This window comes from Podarcis gaigeae, assembly GCF_964106915.1.
Source record: "Podarcis gaigeae genome assembly, chromosome: 6".
In the NCBI taxonomy this organism is placed as follows: Eukaryota; Metazoa; Chordata; class Lepidosauria; order Squamata; family Lacertidae; genus Podarcis; species Podarcis gaigeae.
The window spans coordinates 23,373,440-23,388,250 of record NC_139682.1 but is presented as its reverse complement, the minus strand read 5'-3'; the positions used below and the strand labels follow the sequence as shown (position 1 = coordinate 23,388,250).

The following is a 14,811-nucleotide window of genomic DNA, read 5'->3' as shown; positions in this document are numbered from 1 at the left end:
GATGGTGGCACATGGTGGGGGGTGGCACACAGCTGAGGAAGTGTTCCAGCAATAGGGGGGCACAGAAGAAAGAGAGGGAGCTGTGCGATCCTGCAGTGCTGGAAACTTCACTCACATTTGGCTCTGCCCTGGCCACCAATGGCATGTGGCCTCTGAAAAATTATCTCCAAGCAATGTGGTCCTTGACGGGGGGGGGGGGGGAGATTTCCTACCCTCTATCATTACTGAGCACAGATAATGACAGCTTTAAAATGACAAAATAAAAGGGCAGTTCCATCTCTTCTGATACTGTGAGAGCAGCACAGGAAGGCCTGATAATATCAGATTGGATATTGACCAATTAGTGTTTGCTTAGACATTTGATCTAATTGTAAATGGCAAGCTTCCTACTGGGAAACACAATTACATGAAGTCTAGAGGGCTCAACAGTAACACCTAAGATGTCTTTAAGATATCGTGTAAATGACTCTGAAAGCGATCTAGCAAGAATTTCCAGCAGCCAGGAAAATAAATGCAGCACTAGGAAAATATCTTATGATGACTACCATTCTTAGCAGGGGAATTCTAGGAACCAATTTTTTGAAACGACAGGCAACTCATACAGCTTGGTAGCAATAAGGTGTGAGCATCTCATTGTTCCATCAGGGTTTGAACCTATTGTGGGTCTTGAGCCTTAGAGACATTGGACAATAATTTTGTGTACCCCCACTGAATACTGGCCCAGAAGGTTAACTACAGCATGGTTAGCCAGGTCACAAGCATATTGAATACTGCAAGGACAGAGAAGGTCACATGACAAGGAGAGCTTCCTATAAACATTTCCAAGCCAGGCTTGTTCTGTAGTCTGTATGCAACACGTGGGGTCTCTTTTTCATGTCAGGGAACTTTTAATATCTGAATTTGAAGATTGAAAAAAAAATATTGGCTTATAGAAAATAGGATAGTTGGATGTTAATGATGAGTAAATGCTATATTAAGCTGCAGGACAGAGTCTTTTAATCCTTTTTCATTTTCTTTTCTCTTTTTTTCTTTCTTGCCTCTGTCCCTTTTTAGATTACATTTTTAAAGTATTTCTTTTATTCTGGTGTATTATGAAAAGATACTTTGTATTGGGTAGGTCTTTGGAGAAGTATCAGTAAAAACAGATATTTTATTTAAAAGATACATTGTATTGGGTAGGTCTTAGGAGAAGTATCAGTAAAAACAGATATTTTATTTAAAAAGAGAGAGAAATAATCTTAGGATGCAATTGTAAACATACTTCCAAAGGAATAAGTCCTACTGAATCTTAAGTAGAAACATGAATAGTCAATATAACTGCAATTGACAATACAATTTCAATTTATTTTAAATTATCTGTATTTATTCGCCCTGCTACATTGTTTGTCACCAGATCAGGATGGGTTGTATCCTACATAAAATGAAAAGACTGTATTCTAAATGCTTTTATCTGTCAGATTTTGCCTGTCTTCTTAAAAGATGTGCAGATACCAACCAATCAAACCAGAACTTAGTGGGTGTTAAGAAACTCCACTTTTCAGATGTTGAAAAACTGCCAATGGTGTTTTTGACATTATTAAAAGAAAAACATTTATTATTATTACAGTGCCAAAAGGCTCCATAGTGAATACAGATAACCATAGCAAACTAGATTTGTTGATATGGATTAAAAACTGTTTGCATCTCAGGCAGCAGCAAAACTCACTCCATGACTTGTACAGTCAGAATGCTGAATCACTCCTCTTAGCCAGCAAAACTTCCTGCATCAGAGAGCTGGTCTGCAAAACTTCCAGCATGTCAGCTGCCAGCAAGCCAGTAATGACAGTTCTACACCACGCCTCCCTAGGGCTGAGCCAATGGAACAACGCCCGGCTATCTACATGTATACAGGAAGCTGTCCTTCCCGGGGCTACACAGAGGCTGCATTGGAGGTACAACAGCATTACACCATGGGACTTTTACTCAGCCGGATTCAGAGTTTTTTGCAGAGTTTCTATGGGACGGAGGCTCATAATCTCCTGCTGGGCCTGGATGCAGCTGGCAAAACAACCCTCCTCTATAAGCTGAAGCTGAATGAAACCATAATGACCATTCCCACCATTGGTTTCCATGTGGAAACAATAAGGCCCATCAACAACATCTCTTTCACCATTTGGGATGTGTGTGGTCAAGAATGGGTCAGGCCGTTCTGGAGGCATTGCCAGCCCAACACAGACGGGCTGGTATTCGTGGTGGACAGCGTGGATTACGTTCGCTTTGAGGAGGCCAGGTCTAAGCTGGAAGCCCTGCTGGGTGACGAGCTCTTTCAAGAGGTGCCTGTGGTGCTGCTGGCCGCCAACAAGCAAGACTTGCCCGGAGCGTGGCCCCCCCTGGAGGTGGCAGAAAAAATGGGGCTGAGGGGGCATGTGCAGGGCCACCGGTGGCATGTGCAGGGCTGCTCTGCCCCGACCGGAGAAGGGATCTCCGAGGCAATGGGGAAGCTGGCCAAGATGGTCAAGCTGCGTTGCAAAGCCCAGGGCACATAAGTCAGTTGGAGAGGCTTATCAAGATTCCTAGATATAGTAGAGTAGGGGTCAGCAAACTTTTTCATCAGGGGGCCGGACTATATTTTGAAAATATAGCTCCCAGGCGGTGTGCACCACACGCTGCGACCCATTGTCCAAGGCAGGGTCCGTGGGCAGGCCGTGCACGCGGAGCGCTGGGCAGGTGGCACACAGCTTGCCCTCTCGCTGCTCCAGCATGGCTGCCAAGCTCGCTGCCAGCAGCAGCACCAAGCCAGGCATGGTGGCAGCAGGCGCACAAAGCTCTGGCTGAAGCCCCGTGACGCGCCCTTCACAATGCCCATGGCGCGGCCCAGACCTGCCACCTGCCCACTGACCTCTCCATCCATGGCCGCGCCAGGTTTACCTCAGCGGCGCCAGCGTCACCGCCCACCCAGAAGCTGTGCTAGTGTCATGGAAATCAGTCCCTGTGCGGCAAGGCATCCGCAGAGCATGGGGACTAACCGAGTGGGCGACAGGGTCCATGGGCCAGATTTACGAGCCTGGGGGGCCTGGCTGAGATGCCCTTGCCAAGGTTGCTTCAACTGCACAAGGTCTATATGGAACACTATTCTGTTTACCAACTGCTGCCATGGGATTTTGGAGAAGGCACACATGCTGTTGTTTCTTGGACACCGAATCCGGTGTACAGTTCACAGGACTTTCGTGATATGTAGTTTGGACCAATAAAGGCATTGGCCTAATTTGGAATGTCTCTTATGGGCCGACATTGCTGCTTTCGCTTTTTATTCAATGTATCGTTAGCCAGAATACATAACCAAAAAAAGAAAATTCATGGACTTCAAAACCCCACCAATATCATCTCTGGATCCTTGGCTATTTGAGTGCTTCTGCAATGTAAACGAAAGTTTATCATTTTGCCTTCTACATCCCCACTTGTTCTGTTTGGGAACTGGAAAGGCCCCTTCCTCCCCGCTCATTTTATACCTATAGCCTACCTGATTTCTTTATCTTCTTTAATAACTCAGCGTTTTGCCACTTTGGTTTTATAATGTTTTATTACTGTTGTGTCCAAGCTTTTGTGAACCGTTTAAATTTCTTTCAATGAAAAGAAAATATACTAAACAGGATCTATGAGGGGGGAACAATTATCTACATTGAGAACAAGGGTGGGAGGAGAACCTGCTGAGAAGGGGGCAGATTCGGCCTCCAAGGAATGTGTAGCAGTGGACAGTGCATTCCTTGGAGGCTGGATCGGCTGCCCCTCTGGATTCTGCCACCTGAGGCGTTCTCCTCACCTTGCCTCATAGGTAGGCCGGCCATGCTACTCGTCGCAATGGCTGTGTTCACCCGCCAGTGTTGAAGATAGTGCGTTTCTGTGTACCAGAGTGCCGACTGGTGATAACTGCATAGCTGTCAACCTTCCCTTATTCCAGCACCGTTTTCCGCTGCTTCCTGCTGCTATCCCAGATTGTTAGATATCCCGTAGACTGTCCCCGGGACTGGTGAGGCTGCTGATCCCTTATTTTCGAGGCTGCTGATCCCTTATTTTCAAATCTGAAAGTTCACAGCTATGGATAACTGTGGCAAGATTCAGGTAGAGCTGTGTCGTCGCGTGTGTTTGTTTTTCTCCGTGACCAAGCTGTGACGAATAGGCTGCCGACAGCCTCCTCTGTGTCAGAATCAGGCCTGACTTCCTGTGGTCTTACCCTGTGGTGTGACTAATGTGTAGGGAAGAGGAGAGATGAAGAGAGAATCAAGGTGGGGCTCTTGTTATGAAGAATTGCTGCTGGAGAACAAATGGATTCAGTGGAGCAGGGGAGTGACTGGTGGTCCTCTTCATTTTCTGCCTCTCACCCTAAGGACAAGCCTATTGTTGCTTTTTAAGGATGAAGGAACTGTGTGAGGATGAGGTTCATGCATCCATCTTTTATTTGTGAGGGGAGAGTTAAGCCTATAGATCTCTCCCCCCCTTTCTCTTTCTATCTTTCTCTCGATCTCTGGACAGGTTCTCTGTCCTGGAAGACCACCATATCCTTTCTCATCACTGTTGCCGTTTTTCATGCATCTCTCTCCAGCTGGAGTAACAAAGGTGGGTGTGCCATTGTTTGCAAGTGCTGGAGTCCACACACACAAACACACACGCACACGCACACACACACCCCTCCATCCTTCACCCCGCTGACATTCTGTGCAAGCTGTTGTATTTCAGCATTTGTTTCCAGTCACTTTTTACAGGAGATGTCACGAAATGGATTAATCCCTTTCCTTTTAAAGGGGGGTGGGGGGGGAGTCAGTCAGAGCATCCTAAGGATTAACCCAATAAGGGTATTGCCGGGGGGGGGGGGGGCTAAACCATCCAGCAGGAATCCTCAGGAAGGCAGTCGCCCTGTTAAGTTGGTGCTGTCAGAAAGATAATATTTGCATTCAACTAGGATTTTGCCCACAAGGGTTAATCTTACCATTTGCCCTCTGTCCTTTCTTTAAATTAAAACAGCGATCTGAAGCATGGTCAGTAAGCCCTCTTTGTCTGTGTGGGTTCTACATTAAACCATCATTAAGTACCCCCTGCCTTGTTTCTTTTAACAAAGAGCTGTCATTAAAAGGTAAAAGGGATGCAGGTGGCGCTGTGGTCTAAATCATGGAGACTTTTGGGCTTGCCGATCGGCTGTCATTATAGCTTATTGATAAGGGTGGAATACAAAGTGGGGGGTCCAGGGCAGAATGGGTGGCATGTAGGATGGTCTTTGCTTCTTGAGATACTTCAGAATGTCCATTGCTTGTAGACAGGGTAATCTCTTAAATTTATTTATTTTTAAACACTTGCAAAGCCATATATGACTTTTAAAACAAAACAAAATTTCAGAAACTAGGCACAAATACATAAAGTTCTATATTCCACAATAAATGTGCCTTAGGGCATTTATTAGAAATCGTCATATTTCTAATTAATCCAGGTTGTACCTTATCACCGTTGTGTTTCCTCATATTAAATCAAAGCAATATTGCCTTCTTGGAAATAAAGCATTCTGGGTACAAAATCCTATGCATGGTTTCGACTTATTTATAAATATATCTAATGTTCGGTGCATTTTCCTCAGCCTTATATGGTTTGGCAATTTAGCCATTACAGCTTGCTTCCATATTTTATTAATCCGCTCCCATCCATTCATCTTTTTTAGTTGCTTCCAATATTTAGCATGTAGCTTCTGAGCAGCTGCTAAAATAAAAAAAGGACAATATTTAAAACTGGTTAATTATGTAGTATCTTTTATATAGGGTGACAAAAATAATAATGGATGTATTTCAATATTTTTAAAAATGCAAATTTTAAACTGGCCATTGCCTAGAACTGTTGCCAGCTGGCTGAGTTTCTTTTTATTTGGCTGTCTGTGGATTCAAATGCATGTTCATTCATACATAAAGTAACATACTTGGTGAGACGATTTTGAGGCTGCTGGGTGGCAATTCTGCTTAGGAACCAGAAATCTTTTTCTGCGCTGATCTTTTGTGGGTGCTAAATTTAATAAAATGCTTACTCGTGCTGAAATATACAAAAAAGCAGAAGGTTAGTAGTACAGAACACAGCAGATTGACATATTGGATGATTATGAAAATCAGTTTCTTATGACAATCTGTAATGAGTTTGTGTGTGTTTGTGTGTCGGCTGCACCCTAATCTGATTGCCACATGGTCTTGAAGTGAACAGCTGGTCCTCAGGCGTGCATGGAAAGCTAGCAGAATGTTGGCATCTCTATTCTCTCTTACATGGTGTTGCACTAGAAAAACAAAACCCAAGTCCAATTAAACATTTCTCTCCTATAAGCATATGTAGACTGTGTTTTCTTATCATAATTTCTGCACTCTTTATATATTTATTCACTCCTCAGCCAAATGCCTCTGGGAAGCACACAAACAGAACGGAACGTGAAGGCAACAATCTCTTCTCCTTGGTTGTTTGTCTCTAGCAAGTGATATTCTGAGGCATCCTGTGTTAGCCAGGCCCTACCAAGTGGCAAAGTGTGTTGGCTGCCTCACAAGAAGCCAGTCAGTGAATGCTGGAATCTTTTGAATCTAGCCTTCTTGTTGTTGTTGTTGTTTAGTCATTTAGTCATGCCCGACTCTTCGTGACCCCATGGACCAAAGCATGCCAGGCACTCCTGCCTTCCACTGCCTCCCGCAGTTTGGTCAAACTCATCCTGGTAGCTTCGAGAACACTGTCCAACCATCTCGTCCTCTGTTGTCCCCTTCTCCTTGTGCCCTCCATCTTTCCCAACATCAGGGTCTTTTCCAGGGAGTCTTCTCTTCTCATGAGGTGGCCAAAGTATTGGAGTCTCAGCTTCAGGATCTGTCCTTCCAGTGTGCACTCAGGGCTGATTTCCTTCAGAATGGATAGGTTTGATCTTCTTGCAGTCCATGGGACTCTCAAGAGTCTCCTCCAGCACCATAATTCAAAAGCATCAATTCTTCGGCGACCAGCCTTCTTTATGGTCCAGCTCTCACTTCCATACGTCACTACTGGGAAAACCATAGCTTTGACTATAGGGGCGTTTGTTGGCAAGGTGATGTCTCTGCTTTTTAAGATGCTGTCTAGTGGCAATTACTAGACGTTCTCCATGAATTTGCTCCGTTCATCTTTCTCGAAGCCGTCTAAGCTATCGTCACATCTTACGGTAGCAAATTCTACAAACAGGTTATGCCTTCTTATCTATCCATCAAGCAACGGATCTACCAAGCCAGCAGCACCCTTGAACTGGGCTTGAACGCTGCCAAAATTTGTCCTCTGTTTTCTTGAAAGCTTTCCTCCTCTGAGAAAGAGGCTTCAGTTTTATTGCCTCATTCTCAGGGTGCTTGAGCATTTCTTCAGAATTTAATAGGGCAGTTCGGCACCATTCAATGCACATTTAAAGCACATGGCACCCCCCCACCCCAAGAATCCTGGGAACTGCAATTTGTTAAAGGTGCTGGAAACGATAGGTCTGTGAGAAGGAAGCTACAGATTCCCAGGATTCATTGGGGAAGTCATGTGGTTTACAGTAAATGTGTGTTGGGTGTGCTTTAGCTTTATAATCTGGAGCTGTCCCAGGTAACCTCTTGTGCTCTTGCACATAAGAAGCTGCCAGAATACCTGTCAGTCTAGCCCACCACTGTTGCCTGTTTGCTCTGAATGACAACAGCTCTCCAGCATCACAGGCAGAGACCATTCACATCTAATCCTTTTAACTGGAGAGACCAAGGATTGATTCTGAAACCTTCTGCAAGCAAATAATAGAACTGTAGTGTTGGAAGGGATCCTGAGCATCATCTAGTTGAACCCCCTGCAATTCAAGAATCTTTTGTCCACTGTGCGGCTCAAACCCACAACCCTGAGATTAAGAGTCTCGGGCTCTACTGAGCTATCCCAGTGCATAATAAGTCAGTTAAAGTCGCTCCCTTAAGGAGGACCCTGCCCAGAGTTCCCTGGGATGAAGTGCAAAGTCTGAAATATTAAAGCAAAAATGACCCAGCACCGCTCTGCTTTTCCACTGAACCTCATTTAATGAAACTACTTAAAAGGTTTGCCTGAGGCAAACAAAGAATGAGGAAAGTGTGGCTCTCTCAGACAATGTTGCGTTGGCACATGAGTGTGTGCTTTTGTGCAAGGTACATTTCATGCTTACAAATACAAGGTTCTGTGTCCAAGGTGTCATCAAGTGGTAGAGATTGGGAGTGACATGATCTTGATCTCCCCGCCGCCTCACATGTTGACTATTTTTGTGCTTTGAGAACAAGCCTCCTGGTTTGATTACTTCAGATCCAGCATCGGATTCCCAATTTTTCTACTACCAGAAGGACAGGATCCTACCATCATGGCCTGCATCTGGCCATTGCAGTGTTTCCCCTCTTTTATCTGTGTCAAAACCTTAACCCCACCTGTATGTCTCAGACAAATGGGTCCTGATTTACCTCCCCAATTACATGCCCCATTACAAAGTACGAGGGGGTGACATTTAGGTGCCTCTCTGATTTTTTCCAGGGATAGTTCTGCATTGATCGGTAGGCTAAAATACTCATTTTATGACACACCTTTGCTGTGTTGTGTGAGAATATTTCCTTGCTGAAATCAAACACTATGGACCTGAGGTATGAATGTCTGCTCTAGAAACTCCACATCAAATTTTACCTTCCTCCCTCTTATGCCCTGCTACTTCTCCACAGAAGGACCATGGTCATAGCTGTCAACTGTCCCTTATTTGGCCGGAAAGTCCCTTATCCCAGTGCCGTGTCCCGCTGCTGTCCCTTATTGATGATGTCCCTTAAATTTCCCAGGTTTCAAAGGAAGCAGCTCCTCTCCCTCCCTCCCTGCCAGCCAGGGAGGAGGGAGGCTCCAACTGTGTTGCTTGGCTGTGTTGCTCACCCAATAAGGAGTCTAAGAACGACTGCGGGGTGGAGCTTGCATGCTTTGTGCTGATCAAATCGGCCGCGTTGCCTGAGGACTCGCCTTTGCTCAGAGCTTCCCAGCGGAGAGGTGATGGTGGTTTTCCTTGCTGCGTCCCCTTTGCCGGGTTGCTGCGCTGTGGGAACCACCGCTTGAGGCTTTGTGTGGCTGCTGGCTGACTAAAATCCCTTATTTTGGCTGCTGATCCCTTATTTTTGAGGCTGCTGGTCCCTTATATTCAAATCTGTAAGTTGACAGCTATGACCATGGTTCAGTGGTTCAGCCTCCAGGTAGAGCTCTGAAAGACTCTAGCTTGAAACCCTTGAGAGCTGCTGCCAGTCAGTGTAAACAGTACTGCGCTAGATGGACCAATGGCCTGAAATTGCATAAGGCAGCTTCTTGTGTTCCATTATTTTCTTTAAAGAAGACTAGATGCTGGCCCAGCCCTACCATTAGACGGTGAGGCAGCCACCTCATGCAGCCAAGTGTTACCTTTTAATATTTTTTTTTTTTTTTTTACTGCCAGGGAGGAGTGTTTGTGGTATTTTCTGCACCAGGTGCCAAAATAATTTGACTGGCCTTGAGTGGTACATTCTTCGACTAGGGGGAAGGTTCCCGTTTGCTTTTCTCCCTGTTCTGTTTCAGACTGTAAAAGGTCTTGAGCCAGCCGCAACTGAAAGTACCTCTGCTCCCTGAGATCTGCCAAGTTTCATCAAAACACACTCTTAGAAATTACAATGCATCTGGAAATGTGTGTTTGCTGGCTCTGCTTCACAGCCTCATTGAGTGCTTTTGGAATGTATCCTTGAGTAGTGATAACACCACACTGCTTGCCTGGCTGAAGAGGGGTGGGTGGGTGCAAACCGGACCTTTGAGTGGCTAAAATGTAGACTACTGTACAAAGATAAGAATCATATCTTTTTCTTTTGCCTCTGCCCCTCACTGCAAAGTGACCCCTGGAAGGTTACCCACGTGGCAATGCTGCTCTCAGATTTATAAATATTTTGATAAATCAATATTCCTTATATCTTCTGTCCTTGGCCTTATGTGCCATTTTGACGTAATTTGTGGTAAAAGAGGGTTTCAGTGGCCTTGCCATAGGCATTTTATTTATTTGAATACTGTCTACCCCACCTTTCCTCTACACACACACACAAAAAAAAAACACACACAAGAAAAGAGCCAACCCTCAAGGCAGCTTTACAAACCAATAAAAGGAATATAAAACTCCCAACAGTAATAATTAAAACACCATACAAAAACCAATGCAGCCAGGGAAAAGGGAGCAACTGCAGGCAGTAAACCATAATTGCTTCTAAAAGCTCTAGCAAACAAGAGAAACTGAAATTGGCATACAAAAAAATGATGATGATAGTGCCAGACAAATTTGGGAGAGGAAAGGAATTCCATAACCAGAACACCAAATAAAGGCAACTGGGAGTAGGAGCCAGTTGTGTTTAGTGTTGTGAAAGGGAGGGCTTTGGGTACTAGGGGGAGAAATTATTTGGTTTTTCTACTAGATTTGCAACATGTGAAAGTGTGATTAGTGGCTACTGTTCTTAGCTGTTAGTTCAGGATTTTTTAATTTATTTTTTTAATGGTATCACCCACAATTTATTCTTCTGTGTCGCCTCATCCTTGGATCTGCTTGACTTTCCAGCCATCATCTCTGAATCCATGGTCTGTTTTTTGTTTCTTTCACCCCCTGAGGCTAACCAGCAATCAAAGGGGTTAGAGCTTTGTGTTCATGCCCTAAAAAGTAGATCTTCTCCCAACAGCCTGTGAGTCAGTGGATGGTAGAAGGGCTTTTGGAATAAACATGAACTCAGAGCACAGCAAACAGGAGCAATCTGCTCATCATTACTAAGATTCTGCTTACTTAGTCAGCTCACTTTGTGTGTATGTGGACCCAATCAACCTTCCTTGTAGAGGTGCTTCCAAAGTACAGCGGCAGAAAGCGAACTTTGCATTTTATTTGAGGAAATGGTTGGTGCCAAAACAGCAGCTTTCAGGAACAGAAGAATCCTTTTCTCTTTTAAGACGATGAAGTTCTCCGTTTGACCCCAAATAGCTTTCATATTTCTTTTATTAAATTGGCAAGTTGTTGTTTTTTTTAAGCGCTGTAGGCTTTTCTTAACCAGGCGCAGAAGTTCATTTCTAAAAATTGTGGTGTGTTTCTGGGCAAAATGTTCAAGGGGTTGAACAACTCCCTTATGTGGAAAGGTTACAAGGTTCCGGGCTTTTTAGGCCAGGGGAAAAAACGGGGAGTAAGGGGAGAGACAGAAGATCTGCATAAAATGAATGTATGCTGTGGAGCAGTGTTAGAAACTGGGATAGAAAAGCTTGGAGCCAAATGGCTCCTGGGACCTGGGTTGTGGGCGCCAAAATAGAATGTCTAGTCACCATTGAGGAGCGGTCAGCAACACCTTTTATTTATTATTTTGATAATAATAACACACAATTCACATGTGACACATGGTTAATATCACATTTTTAACAGAAATTGTGAATGCATGTTTAATTTGGTGTTCACGATAAAAAATATTGTCGCCATACTTCAGTTTTCAAAACACTCCCATTTATTTTTAAACTCCTAACATATTGTCTGTCCTTAACGTATACTTTGAGGCTTCAAGGCACATACATTTCAGTAATCCTTAAGAGTCAGCCAGGCGCAAAAAAAAATGGCACCTAGACTTCTTGAGGTGCTCGCAAATGGAGAATCTTTAGGCGCAAAATGTACCTGGCGTCCTGCTAATTTCGAACCGTGCTGTGGAGAACTGAACTAGATTATACTCGGTTCACGCACATGGAGTTCAGTCCAGCTTTCTGTATGCAGCTGATCCAACCACGTATCATGTTAGCTGTGGGAAAAGTAGACACAATTGTAAACCATAGTTTCCAGGTTTAAACAAACGGGAAACGGTAGTTAATGGAAGATTTGTGCACTCATGTAAACGGCTATGTCTAAAAGCACAAGGCTCATTCACATCTTGCCTGATTAAGCTGAGATATTAATGCTTTTTCCTGGGGGGACGCAGGGGGATGCATACCCCTAAACATTTTGTGAATCTAAATTTAGCCTCACCGAGGGGCAGTATTTCAATATGAGCAGGAAAATGAGAATACCCCTAAACATTTTTTTTTTAGAAAAAAGCACTGGATATAATTATCCAGATCTGTGTGATCTCATTCTCTGAATAAGAGAGGGCAGTTAGTTTATGTCCTGCATGTTGTTAAATAGATAAACAGCATGTATGGTTCCTATAGTACTTTAGCGGACCAATTTTTTTGAAATGGGATGCTGGACTAGATTAGAGTGCCAATGTGTCTTACTTTAAAGGAATGCATCCTCAGTTTGATGGAGTGTCTGATCCAAGTCCAGGTTAAATATAACGAACCAGAAGACAGGAGAACAGAGGCTTTGAAGTTGCATATCCACAGTTAACATCTGGGCTGCAGACTGAGCTGGCACAAAGTTAACCTGGTCACAGCCTTCCCCACTGTGGTCAGATGTCTTGCAATTTTTTTATTTTAAACTACAGAATTCAGATGTACATATGCAAATTTTATGCAATTTTATGTTTACTTCCATCCTTTACTTTATTTGGTGATGAGCAAGTGGTCATTCTAGATCAGGGGTCAGCAGCCTTTTTCAGCAGGGGGCCGTTCCACTGTCCCTCAGACTATGTGGTGGGCCGGACTATATTTTGGGGGGGAAATGAACGAATTCCTATGCCCCACAAATAACCCAGAGATGCATTTTAAATAAAAGCACACATTCTACTCATGTAAAAACATCAGGCAGGCCCCACAAATAACCCAGAGATGCATTTTAAATAAAAGCACACATTCTACTCATGTAAAAACATCAGGCAGGCCCCACAAATAACCCAGAGATGCATTTTAAATAAAAGCACACATTCTACTCATGTAAAAACATCAGGCAGGCCCCACAAATAAACCAGAGATTCGTTTTAAAGAAAAGCACACATTCTACTCATGTAAAAATACACTGATTCCCAGACCATCCACGGGCCGGATTGAGAAGGTGATTGTGCCACAACCGGCCCCCGGGCCTTAGGTTGCCTACCCCTGTTCTAGATGGATATGTGGCATGACCTAGCAAGGATCTGTTGTTGTTGTTAATGATGCTAGATTCAATTGAATAATAGATCATTAAAAAAACTCTTGAAGTATTTTTTTTTAATCCCTTTGTAGTCTCAGGAATTTCCTAACTACTTGAGATTCAGTATCAGGTCACCAAACAAAATAAATCAATTTTTTTGGGGGGGAGAGGTTCCTGATATGATACATAGATTAAAAATGACTACTTTGCTTGAACACACTGGATTCAGCTAACGTTTCCCCGAAATATTTTCCAAGGCTTGGTAAAGGCACAATCCACTCACAGGTGCCTTCCATTCACTAGACTAGCTCAACACTTGGGAATTTATTGAAGTCTACTTGGCGCAGGGAACAAAGCCACTGTGTGATAGACAGGGAATCCTGCTCTATCTGGGGATCATTGTAAGTTATGGGAGAAATGGGGGAAGTTTTTCTCTAAAGTGGAATATCTAAAAATAAAATAAAATCTTTCCAATTAATATAGCTTGCAGACCCTTTTTTCTGGCTTGGAGATCAAAGTATGTGTTCTCAGGGGAGGAGGGAATGCGGAAGAAGATGGGAAGGCTATAGTTGCCTCTTCTCTTCAGCTCTGGCAGTAAACAGGGGCCAAGAAAGCTGCATTGTTCGGTGCTTTAGCTACAGGAGCTGCTTTGATTTCTCACAGCAGGAATTCTTGGCTTTGCATGAGTGAGGGCCTCCAAGTGCAGCTATGAAGGGAGTTTTTCTCTCCTCCCCCCCCCCATGGGTTTGAAGCACATTCTACTGACAAAGCTCTGCTTCAAACTAAAATGAAAGGGGAGTGGAGGATATAAAAGGGGGCTTTAATCATTGAATTGGAGATACCCTGTATCAAGGGGAGTGAATCTGAGCAGCACCAAAGAGTCGGAATAAGGCCAGTGTGCTGTCAGGTGACTTGATTGTCTTCCAGAGCTCATAGACAAGATGGCTTGCCTAAAGATCAGTTACCCCCTTTAATGTGCTCAAACCATCTTTTTGTACCTCCATCAGGGCAGTTACAGACTGCTGTTCCTCCTCCTCTCCCTCTCTCCTCCACTGGAATTACCCAGTTCCCTATTAGCAAGGTATAATCCTAATAATCTGTTACCTATTTTGTGCCTGCTTTTCCTTCTACTTTTTTTTTTTTTAAAGGAAACCTGTTAGGTTACTGTTTTCTTTTTCTTGCAACACAGTTTTCAGAAGTGTGACTTGCTAAAACTGCTGTGGAGTTTCTTTCCTCTCTGAGAAAGCAAAGGAAACTGTGTTGCTCCAGAAGGAAATCCCCCAAAATCCATAGTTGGGCAATACCTTTCTATGATAACTAACAAAAACAAGACAAAATAAGGAGCTAACTTTCTTCAGAACTTTCCATCAGGCTAGATGGGACACACATCGTCTTTAGGCTGGATGGAACAAAGAAGCATACAATGCCATTTCTGAAAATACAAAAACCCAACAGTCCCCCAGATCTGTCTCAAATTTTTGTGACATTTTTAGCTGTCCTGATGCCTTACTGTGGATTGGTCCCACCCGCCTTCCTGCCCCTTGTTCTCTAGAAGTTACCGTAACTCTCTGAGTAAGTGTGGAAGGGATGCATCATGCATGTAAGCTATGCATGAATATTTGGCATTGAGTTACATGTTACCAACTAACTTGGGTACATGAGTACCTCCTCATTGCTGTGAATATGCTGCAGGAATGGAGGGAAGGAAGAAGAAGATCTTCTATGTTGGCACACTCAGATTTGGAACTTTGGGTTGCATCCAA

At 43.8% G+C, this 14,811-nt stretch overlaps 1 protein-coding gene and 1 pseudogene across 3 annotated transcripts in view; both read left to right on the top strand.

Annotated features, from left to right (window-relative positions):
• The window catches only part of SRC (SRC proto-oncogene, non-receptor tyrosine kinase), a 90,506-nt gene that overhangs the window by 18,817 nt on the left and 56,878 nt on the right, over positions 1 to 14,811 (top strand). The gene's annotated exons all lie outside the window — the stretch shown is intronic.
• Positions 1,689 to 2,675, top strand: LOC310847490 (annotated as a pseudogene). The gene has a single exon. The product of its transcript is annotated as an uncharacterized misc_RNA (transcript).